Consider the following 9,979-nt stretch of genomic DNA (forward strand, 5'->3'; position numbering starts at 1 on the left):
TAGAAATGCGGAAAGGGCCGATGTATCTCTGGGAAAGCTTCTTGGATTCGACCCGGGAGGGGCAAGTTCTTAGTGGCCAACCAAACTCTCTGACCAGCTCGGAAACTAGGGGCCGTCCGGCGGTGGCGATTAGCCTGACTTTGGTATCTCTGGGAGGTCCGAAGGAGGGTACACCTGGCCTTCTTCCAGGTCCGCCTACAGCGTTGGACAAAGCGCTGGGCCGAGGGAACACCAACTTGCGCCTCTTCCTCTGGGAAACAAAGGAGGGTTGTAACCGAACTGGCATTCGAAGGGGGACAATCCGGTGGCTGAGGACTGGAGGGTGTTGTGGGCATATTCAGCCCAAATGATATAGGTGGCCCAAGACGTGGGATTACTGGCCGCCATACACCGCAGGGTGGTCTCCAGATCCTGATTAATCCGTTCCGTTTGGCCATTAGACTCTGGATGGAATCCTGACGATAGGCTGGCTGTGGCCCCAATAAGCCTGCAGAAGGCCCCCCAAAACCGGGACGAGAATTGGGGACCTCGGTCAGAGACCACGTCCAGGGGAATGCCAAATATCCGGAAGACATGGTTCATGAGGAGCTCCGCAGTCTCCTTAGCCGAGGGGCAGCTTGGGCAGGGGAATAAACCGGGCAGCCTTAGAGAAACGGTCTACCACCACAAGGATGACGGTGTTGCCCTGGGATAGAGGAAGTCCCGTAACAAAGTCCAGAGAAAGGTGTGACCATGGCCTTCGAGGAACAGGTAAGGGATGGAGCAGTCCCTGGGGTCGCTGGCGTGTCGACTTTCCCTGGTTGCACACAGGGCAGGCCTCAACATAGACCTGCACGTCCTTCTTGATGGACGGCCACCAAAACCGCCCGTCGGAGGAACTCCAGTGTGCGAGCACTGCCAGGATGGCATGTCAAGGGCGACTCATGACCCCACTGCAAGACGCGGGCCCGAACCGAGAGAGGAACGTACAGGCGACCGGCAGGACCACCGCCTGGATCGGGCTCATGGGCAAGAGCTTCTCGTACCCCTCTTTCTAGTTCCCACTGAAGAGGTGCGACGATCCTAGACCTCGGAATAATCGATGCCAAGGGCTTCTCTTGTACCTCGGGAGAATAGACTCGAGACAGAGCATCCGGCTTGACGTTCTTGGTGCCAGGTCGGTAAGTCAGGATGAACTGGAATCGATTAAAGAAAAGGGACCATCGTGCTTGCCGAGGGTTCATCCGCTTAGCCTGTTGGAGATATTCCAGGTTCTGTGGTCTGTGAGAACCTGGAAAGGGTGCTGAGCCCCCTCAAGCCAATGGCGCCACTCTTCCAAGGCCAGTTTAACCGCAAGCAACTCTAGATCCCCCACGTGGTAGTTGCGCTCGGCCTCAGACAGGCGGCGAGACATGAAGGCACAAGGGTGTAATCTCCCATCCGCACCCCTCTGTGACAGGACGGCTCCCACCCCCCACCTCTGAGGCGTCCACCTCCACCACGAAAGGTCTCTCTGGGTCAGGGTCACCAGAATCGGAGCAGAAGTGAAGCGGCGCTTGAGATCCTCGAAGGCCCCTGCTGCTTCCGGACCCCAGTGAATCTTGGTCCCTCCTCCCTTGGTAAGCGTCGTCAAGGGGGCTACCACCGAGCTGAAATTCTTGATGAACTTCCGATAGAAGTTAGAAAAGCCAATGAACCGTTGAACCTCCTTGACCGTGGCAGGTGTGGGCCAATCGTGGACCGCCTTGACCTTCTTGGGATCCATCTCTAGGTGCCCGGGAGTGACAATAAACCCGAGAAACTGAGTCTGAGAAACATGAAATTCACACTTCTCAGGCTTAACGTAGAGGTGATTGTCAAGGAGCCTCTGGAGAACCCGGCTAACATGCCCCTCATGCTCCTTCAGTGACCTCGAGAAGATGAGGATATCGTCCAGGTACACGAAGACGAACAGATTAAGCATATCCCGGAGAACATCATTAATCAGGGCTTGGAATACTGCGGGGGCATTGGTGAGCCCGAACGGCATCACCCGATATTCATAGTGTCCCGTGGGCGTGTTGAACGCCGTCTTCCATTCGTCTCCTGGCCGGATCCGCACGAGATGGTAAGGGCATTGCGGAGATCCAGCTTAGTAAAAATGGAAGCCCCTTGAAGCAGCTCAAAAGCAGTGGCCATGAGAGGAAGAGGGTATCGATTCCGAACCGTGATCTTGTTGAGTCCCCGGTAATCAATACAAGGCCTCAGACCCCCGTCTTTCTTTTCAACAAAAAAGAAGCCCGCCCCAGCCGGGAAGTCATCATTCCATCCGCTCCTTGCTGCTATGGTTCGAACTCAATGGCAAAATCTGCCGTGCTTCGGGGCCCTGACGGAGAGACAGTAGGCGCTTGGAAGCCTCCCGCCCCTGACAGGATGATCGAACACCCGCTTGAACTCTTCTACAAATGCAGCGTGGGAGTCACAACAGGCCTCCTGGGACTGCCACACCGCAGAGGCCCAGGCGAGCGCCTTGTCTGAAAGAAGGGTAATGAGGTAGGCAATCTTGGAACGGTCTGTGGGAAAACTTGAGGGTTGGAGCTCAAGGTGAGGGAGCATTGGGTGAGGGAAACCCTGACAAGAGCTTGATCCCCAGAAAAGGGCTTGGGAGGTGGTAGTCGGGGGCTCCGCCAACCGAGAAGTCCTGTCATCACTGGGAGGTGACCGGGGGAAGGGGGGAGAACCAAGGAGGCGTTCAAAGAGCTGGTGAAGGGAACTCATCATTTCGGCCAGGAGTTGAGAATGTCCAGCCATCAGCTCCTCTTGTCGGCTGAGAACGGCTTCATGGCGCTGGAAAGAAGCCTCATGTCGAATGATCACCGCCAACAGGTCCTGGGAACTGAGTGTTTCTGGGTCCATGATTGACTTGGTTATTCTGTCACAAGCCGAGGCTAGAACTCCGGTCTCAAATGTGTAGAGCTGGGGGTACTACCCTTAGCCACAGAGGAGATGTTGTAGGACCCAAATGAAACATCCAAGGCAATACTCCAGGTAAGTAGATTTAATGTTCCAAAACAGGAGGCAAAACAAAAACAACTCCCCGAGGGGAGAAAAAACAAACTAAAGATAACTTCGAATAACTTACTAGGACTGATACGGTGGGACAAAGCAGGAGACACATAGACAGGACGCAAACCGAAGTGAGAAACAAGGGGAAAACACACAGCTAAAATACTCAAGGGGGAAACAAGGCACAGGTGACATAGATAAGCTAATTAGGACACATGAGGAAAAAACTAAGGCAAAGGGGAACACAGCTGACCTCTAGAGGCCAGGAGACAAACAGGGGAAGCAGGAAGCTGACAGAACCAATATATAAAACACCTGTCAGAACGCTGAGTGTGGATGTGGTGCAGGGAATCAAGCGCAGGAACAAGGGTGTTCGTCAACAGACTTTAGTAATCCAAAATAGAACTCCAAACAGGTGAATAGCCAACCCAACCGGGAGGCAAGAACAAATTACGCACACACACAACAGTGCGCAAAAACAAGAAAAGGCGCACGCAGTGCGGACTCTCGACAACAAACAATACGAGAGAGAAAACCCATCAACAGTAACAGCTGACATAACAATCACACATAACACCTGACCCAACACACGATAACTAAATAGGAAACAAAATCAAACACTAACAAGGGACAGGTGTACAAACAGACAAAACCAAACAAACATGAAAGATCGAACGGTGGCAGCTAGTACTCCGGGGACGACGACCGCCGAAGCCTGCCCGAACAAGGAGGAGGAGCAGCCTCGGCCGAAACCGTGACAACACCTGGCTGGGATTAGAACCAATATATACAACACATGGCTGGGATTAGAACCAATATATAAAACACCTGACAGGGATTAGAAACAATTTAAAAAAAACACCTGGCTGAGATTACATTGGATGTACACAGAGAGCAAACATTAATAATATGTATGTCAATCTCTCCTGGCTCTAATTGGAGGAGAGAATTTACTTCATCACTACTTTTTTTGTGAGAGGTATTGACATGTTGAAATCAAATCAAATCAAATGTTATTGGCCAATTGCGTCGAATACAAAAGGTGTAGACATTACAGTGAAATGCTTACTTACAGCCCTTAACCAACAATGCATTTATTTTTTAATAAAAAAGCAAAATAAAACAAAATCAACAAAAAAGTGTTGAGAAAAAAAGAGCAGAAGTAAAATAAAATAACAGTAGGGAGGCTATATATACAGGGGGTACCGGTGCAGAGTCAATGTGCGGGGGCACCGGCTAGTTGAGGTAGTTGAGGTAATACGTACATGTGGGTAGAGTTAAAGTGACTATGCATAAATAATTAACAGAGTAGCAGCAGCGTAAAAAGATGGGGTGGGGGGAAGTGCAAATAGTCCGGGTAGCCATGATTAGCTGTTCAGGAGTCTTATGGCTTGGGGGTAGAAGCTGTTGAGAAGTCTTTTGGACCTATACTTGGCACTCCGGTACCGCTTGCCGTGCGGTAGCAGAGAGAACAGTCTATGACTAGGGTGGCTGTAGTCTTTGACAATTTTGAGGGCCTTCCTCTGACACTGACTGGTATAGAGGTCCTGGATGGCGGGAAGCTTGGCCCCAGTGATGTACTGGGCCTTACGCACTACCCTCTGTAGTGCCTTGCGGTTGGAGGCACCGAGCTGTCTGTTTAAACGACTAGCATACAGCTCAGACACCCATGCATACCCCACAAGACATGCCACCAGAGGTCTCTTCACAGTCCCCAAGTCCAGAACAGACTATGGGAGGCGCACAGTACTACATAGAGCCATGACTACATAGAACTATATTCCACATCAGGTAACTGATGCAAGCAGTAGAATCAGATTTAAAAAACAGATAAAAATACACCTTATGGAACAGCGGGGACTGTGAAGCAACACAAACATAGACACACGCATACACACACACAATAACATACGCACTATACACACACGTACACATGGATTTTGTGTTGTAGATATGTGGTGGAGTAGGGGCCTGAGGGCACACACTTAGTGTGTTGTGAAATCTGTTATGAATGTATTGTAATGTTTTAAAAATTGTATAACTGCCTTCATTTTGCCAGACCCCAGGAAGTTTAACTGCTGCCTTGGCAGCAGCTAATGGGGATCCATAATAAATACAAATTAAAATTGCAGCTATAGCAGTGGCAAATGACATCATAAATGCACTTGATAAAAAGCAACATTGTGCTGCTCTGTTTGTTGATTAATCAAAGGCATTTGATTCAGTTGACCATGAATTGATGCAAGCTAGACTTAGTAACATTGGTCTCAGTGAAGGGTCAGTAAATTGGTTTAGGAACTATCTTTCTGACTGAACACAATGTGTATATACTGACAATCACAAGTCTAGCTTTCTTGAGATTAATAGGTGTTAATGAGGTGTGCCCCAGGGTTCCATTTTAGCTCCTGTGTTGTTCTCAATTTGTATTAATGATTTGGGAAATGGGATTCAACCAGCAAAGTTGCATCTATATGCAGATGATACAGTCATATATTAACTTGCTCCTTCTCTGGTTCAGGCTGTTGAAGAGCTCCAGACTGCTTTTCAGTCACTGCAGGCCTCCCTTTATGGTCTCAAACTGGTCTTGAACATACAAAAAACTAAATTCATGACCTTTACCAGAGCTTGCACTCAGCCAGAGAAGGTTAGCATGGTCACACCTGGTGGCTTATCCATTGAAAAAGTGTCATCCTACAAATACCTAGGTTTGTGGTTGGATGACAAGTTGTCCTTTAAAGTTAATATGATAATCTTGTGAGGAAATGTACATTTCAATTGGGTTTTTATTTTCGTAATTACGCTTGCTTCCCGCTTATGGCTAGAAATAAACTTGTTCAGGCCACTTTTCTCTCTGTAATTGATTATGGTGACTTGTTGTTTATGCATGCAGCCTCCTCTGTCTTACAGAGACTGCACTCTGTTTATCATGCATCCTTGTGCTTTATTACAAATGCCAAGTCACTCACCCACCAATGCACCTTGTACCAAATGGTGGGTTGGACCTCACTTTATACGCGCAGAAAGCTATATTTGTATGTGTTCATCTACAAAGTCCTTTTGGGTCAACTCCCTCTTTACCTCTGTAGTCTGGTCTCCTTCACCACCAGCCGTTACCATACCCGGTCTGCTAGGTGGTTATTACTTAAAGTCCCCAGGACATTTACAGTATTAGGCCACCGGGGTCTGAGAACTTGGATGGAAAATTGCTGAGGATAATAGCGGACGATATTGCCACTCCTATTTGCCATATTTTCAATTTAAGCCTACTAGAATGTCTGTGACCCTAGGCTTAGAGGGAAGCAAAAGTCATTCCAGTACCTAAGAATAGTAAAGCCCCCTTTACTGGCTCAAACAGCCGACCAATCAGCCTGTTACCAACCCTTAGTAAACTATTGGAAAAAATGGTGTTTGACCAGATACAATGCTATTTTACTGTAAACAAATTGACAACAAACTTTCAGCATGATTATAGAGAAGGACATTCAACAAGCAAAGCACTTACACAAATGACTGATGATTGGCTGAGAGAAATTGATAATACAAATATTGTGGGGGCTGTTTTGTTAGACTTCAGTGCGGCTTTTGACATTATCGATCATAGTCTGCTGTTGGAAAAAACATATGTGTTATGGCTTTACACTTCCTGCTATAATGTGGATAAAGAGTTACTTGTCTAACAGAACACAGAGGGTGTTCTTTAATGGAAGCCTCTCCAACATAATCCAGGTAGAATCAGGAATTCCCCAGGGCAGCTGTCTAGGCCCCTTGCTTTTTTCCATCTTTACTAACAACATGCCACTGCCTTTAAGTAAAGCCAGTGTGTCTATGTATGCGGATGGGTTCAAATGGCGCCGGAGAAGATGGCTGCCGTTTTACAGCCCTCTAACCAATTGTACTATTATGTGTGTTTTTCCGCGTTATTTGTAATTTTATTATGTACATAATGTTTCTGCCATCGTCTCTTATAACCAAAAGAGCTTCTGGATATCAGGACAGCGATTACTCACCTCGTATTGGACAAATAATTTTTCTTCAACGAGCGGCGCAAAGGATATCCTACAGACACCCGACAAGGCCCAAATCCCCGTCATTCGCATGAGGAAGAGGACGGAGATATCGTGAACGAAGGTCGGGGTGTTTAGGAGATCCGACGGCGAGCGAGTAAACTGCCGCTCCCATCAATCCTATTAGCCAATCTTCAATCATTGGAAAATAAATTGGATGACCTAAGATTACGGTTATCCTACCAACGGGACATAAAAAACTGTAATATCTTATGTTTCACAGAGTCGTGGCTGAACGACGACATGGATGACATACAACTAGCGGGCTATACGCTACATCGGCAGGATAGAACGGCTGACTCCCGGTAAGACAAGGGGTGGCGGTCTGTGTATATTTGTAAACAACAGCTGGTGCACAAAATCAAATACTAAGGAAGTCTCAAGGTTTTGCTCGCCTGAGGTAGAGTATCTTATGATAAGCTGTAGACCACACTATTTACCAAGAGAGTTTTCATCTATATTTTTCATAGCTGTCTATTTACCACCACAAATCAATGCTGGCATTAAGATTGCACTGAATGAGCTGTATAAGGCCATAAGTCAAAAGGAAAACGCTCATCCAGAGGCAGCGCTCCTAGTGGCCGGGGACTTTAATGCAGGGAAACTTAAATCCGTTCTACCTAATTTCTACCAGCATGTTAAATGTGCAACCAGAGGAAAAAACTCTAGACCACCTTTACTCCACACACAGAGACGCATACAAAGCTCTCCCTCGCCCTCCATTTGGCAAATCTGACCATAACTCTATCCTCCTGATTCCTGCTTATAAGCAAAAACTAAAGCAGGAAGCACCAGTGACTTTCGGTTAATAAAAAAGTGGTCAGATGACGCAGATGCTAAGCTACAGGACTGTTTTGCTAGCACAGACTGGAACATGTTCGGGATTCTTCAGATAGCATTGAGGAGTACACCACATCAGTCACTGGCATCATCAATAAGTGCATCGATGATGTTGTCCCCACAGTGACACGTACATTCATACCCCCAACCAGAAGCCATGGATTACAGGAAACATCCGCACTGAGCTAAAGGGTAGAGCTGCCACTTTTAAGGAGCGGACTCTAACCCGGACGCTTATAAGAAATCCCGCTATGCCCTCCGACGAACCATCAAACAGGCAAAGAGTCAATACAGGACTAAGATTGAATCGTACTACACCGGCTCTGACGCTCGTCGGATGTGGCAGGGCTTGAAAACTTTTACAGACTACAAAGGGAAGCACAGCCACGAGCTGCCCAGTGACACAAGCCTACCAGATGAGCTAAACCACTTCTATGCTCGCTTCGAGGCAAGCAACACTGAAGCATGCATGAGAGCACCAGCTGTTCCGGATGACTGTGTGATCACGCTCTCCGTAGCCGATGTGAGTTAGACTTTTAAGCAGGTCAACATTCACAAGGCCGCAGGGCCAGATGGATTACCAGGACGTGTACTCCGAACATGTGCTGACCAAATGACAAGTGTCTTCACTGACATTTTCAAGATGTCCCTGACTGAGTCTGTAATACCAACATGTTTCAAGCAGATCACCATAGTCCCCGTGCACAAGGACACTAAGATAACCTGCCTAAATGACTACCGACCACATAGCACTGACGTCTGTGGCCATGAAGTGCTTTGAAAGGTTGGTCATGGCTCACATCAACACCATTATCCCAGAAACCCTAGACCCACTCCAATTTGCATACCGCCCTAACAGATCCACAGATAATGCAATCTCTATTGCACTCCACACTGCCCTTTCCCACATGGACAAGAGGAACACCTACGTGAGAATGCTATTCATTGACTACAGCTCAGCATTCAACACCATAGTGCCCTCAAAGCTCATCACTAAGCTAAGGATCCTGGGACTAAACACCTCCCTCTGCAACTAGATCCTGGACTTCCTGACGGGCCGCCCCCAGGTGGTAAGGGTAGGTAACAACACATCTGCCACACTGATCCTCAACACGGGGGCCCTCAGAGGTGCGTGCTCAGTCCCCTCCTGTACTCCCCTGTTCACCCATGGCCAGGCATGGACTCAACACCATCGTTAAGTTTGCCGACGACACAACAGTGGTAGGCCTGATCACCTAAAACGATGAGACAGCCCATAGGGAGGAGGTCAGAGACCTGGCCGTGTGGTGCCAGGATAACAACCTCTCCCATACGTGACCAAGACAAAGGAGATGATTGTGGACTACAGGAAAAAAAAAGAGGACTGAGCACGCCCCATTCTCATCGACGGGCTGTTAGTGGAACAGGGTTGAGAGCTTCAAGTTCCTTGGTGTCCACATCACCAACGAACTATCATGGTCCAAACACACCAAGACAGTCGTGAAGAGGGCACGACAAAGCCTATTTCCTCAGGAGACTGAAAAGATTCGCATGGGTCCTCAGATCCTCCAAAAAAATTCTACAGCTGCACCATCGAGAGCATCCTGACTGGTTGCACCACCCATGGGGCGGCGTGACAATTGGCAGCGTCGTCCAGGGTAGGGGAGGGGAATGGCCTGGCAGGGATGTAGCTCAGTTGGTAGAGCATGGCGTTTGGAACGCCAGGTTGTGGGTTCGATACCCACGGGGGCCAGTATGAAAAAAATAAAATAATAATAATAATGTATGCACTCACTAACTGTAAGTCGCTCTCTGGATAAGAGCGTCTGCTAAATGGCGTAAATGTAAATGTAAATGTATGGCAAACTGCTTGGCCTCCGATCCGCAAGGCACTACAGAGGGTAAGGTGCGATCGGCCCAGCATCACTGGGGCCAAGCTTCCTGCCATCCAGGACCTCTATACCAGGCGGTGTCAAAGGAAGGCCCTCAAAATTGTCAAAGACTCCAGCCACCCTAGTCATAGACTGTTCTCTCTGCTACCGCACGGCCAAGCGGTACCGGAGTGCCAAGTC

The 9,979-nt window shown here is 48.2% G+C and overlaps 1 non-coding gene across 1 annotated transcript; it reads left to right on the forward strand.

Annotated features, from left to right (window-relative positions):
• The first annotated feature begins 9,580 nt into the window (after positions 1-9,580).
• Positions 9,581-9,660, forward strand: trnap-ugg. The gene has a single exon. It is a non-coding gene; the product is annotated as a tRNA-Pro (tRNA).
• The last annotated feature ends 319 nt before the right edge of the window (positions 9,661-9,979 follow it).

This window comes from Coregonus clupeaformis, unplaced genomic scaffold (genome assembly GCF_020615455.1).
Source record: "Coregonus clupeaformis isolate EN_2021a unplaced genomic scaffold, ASM2061545v1 scaf1177, whole genome shotgun sequence".
In the NCBI taxonomy this organism is placed as follows: domain Eukaryota; kingdom Metazoa; phylum Chordata; class Actinopteri; order Salmoniformes; family Salmonidae; genus Coregonus; species Coregonus clupeaformis.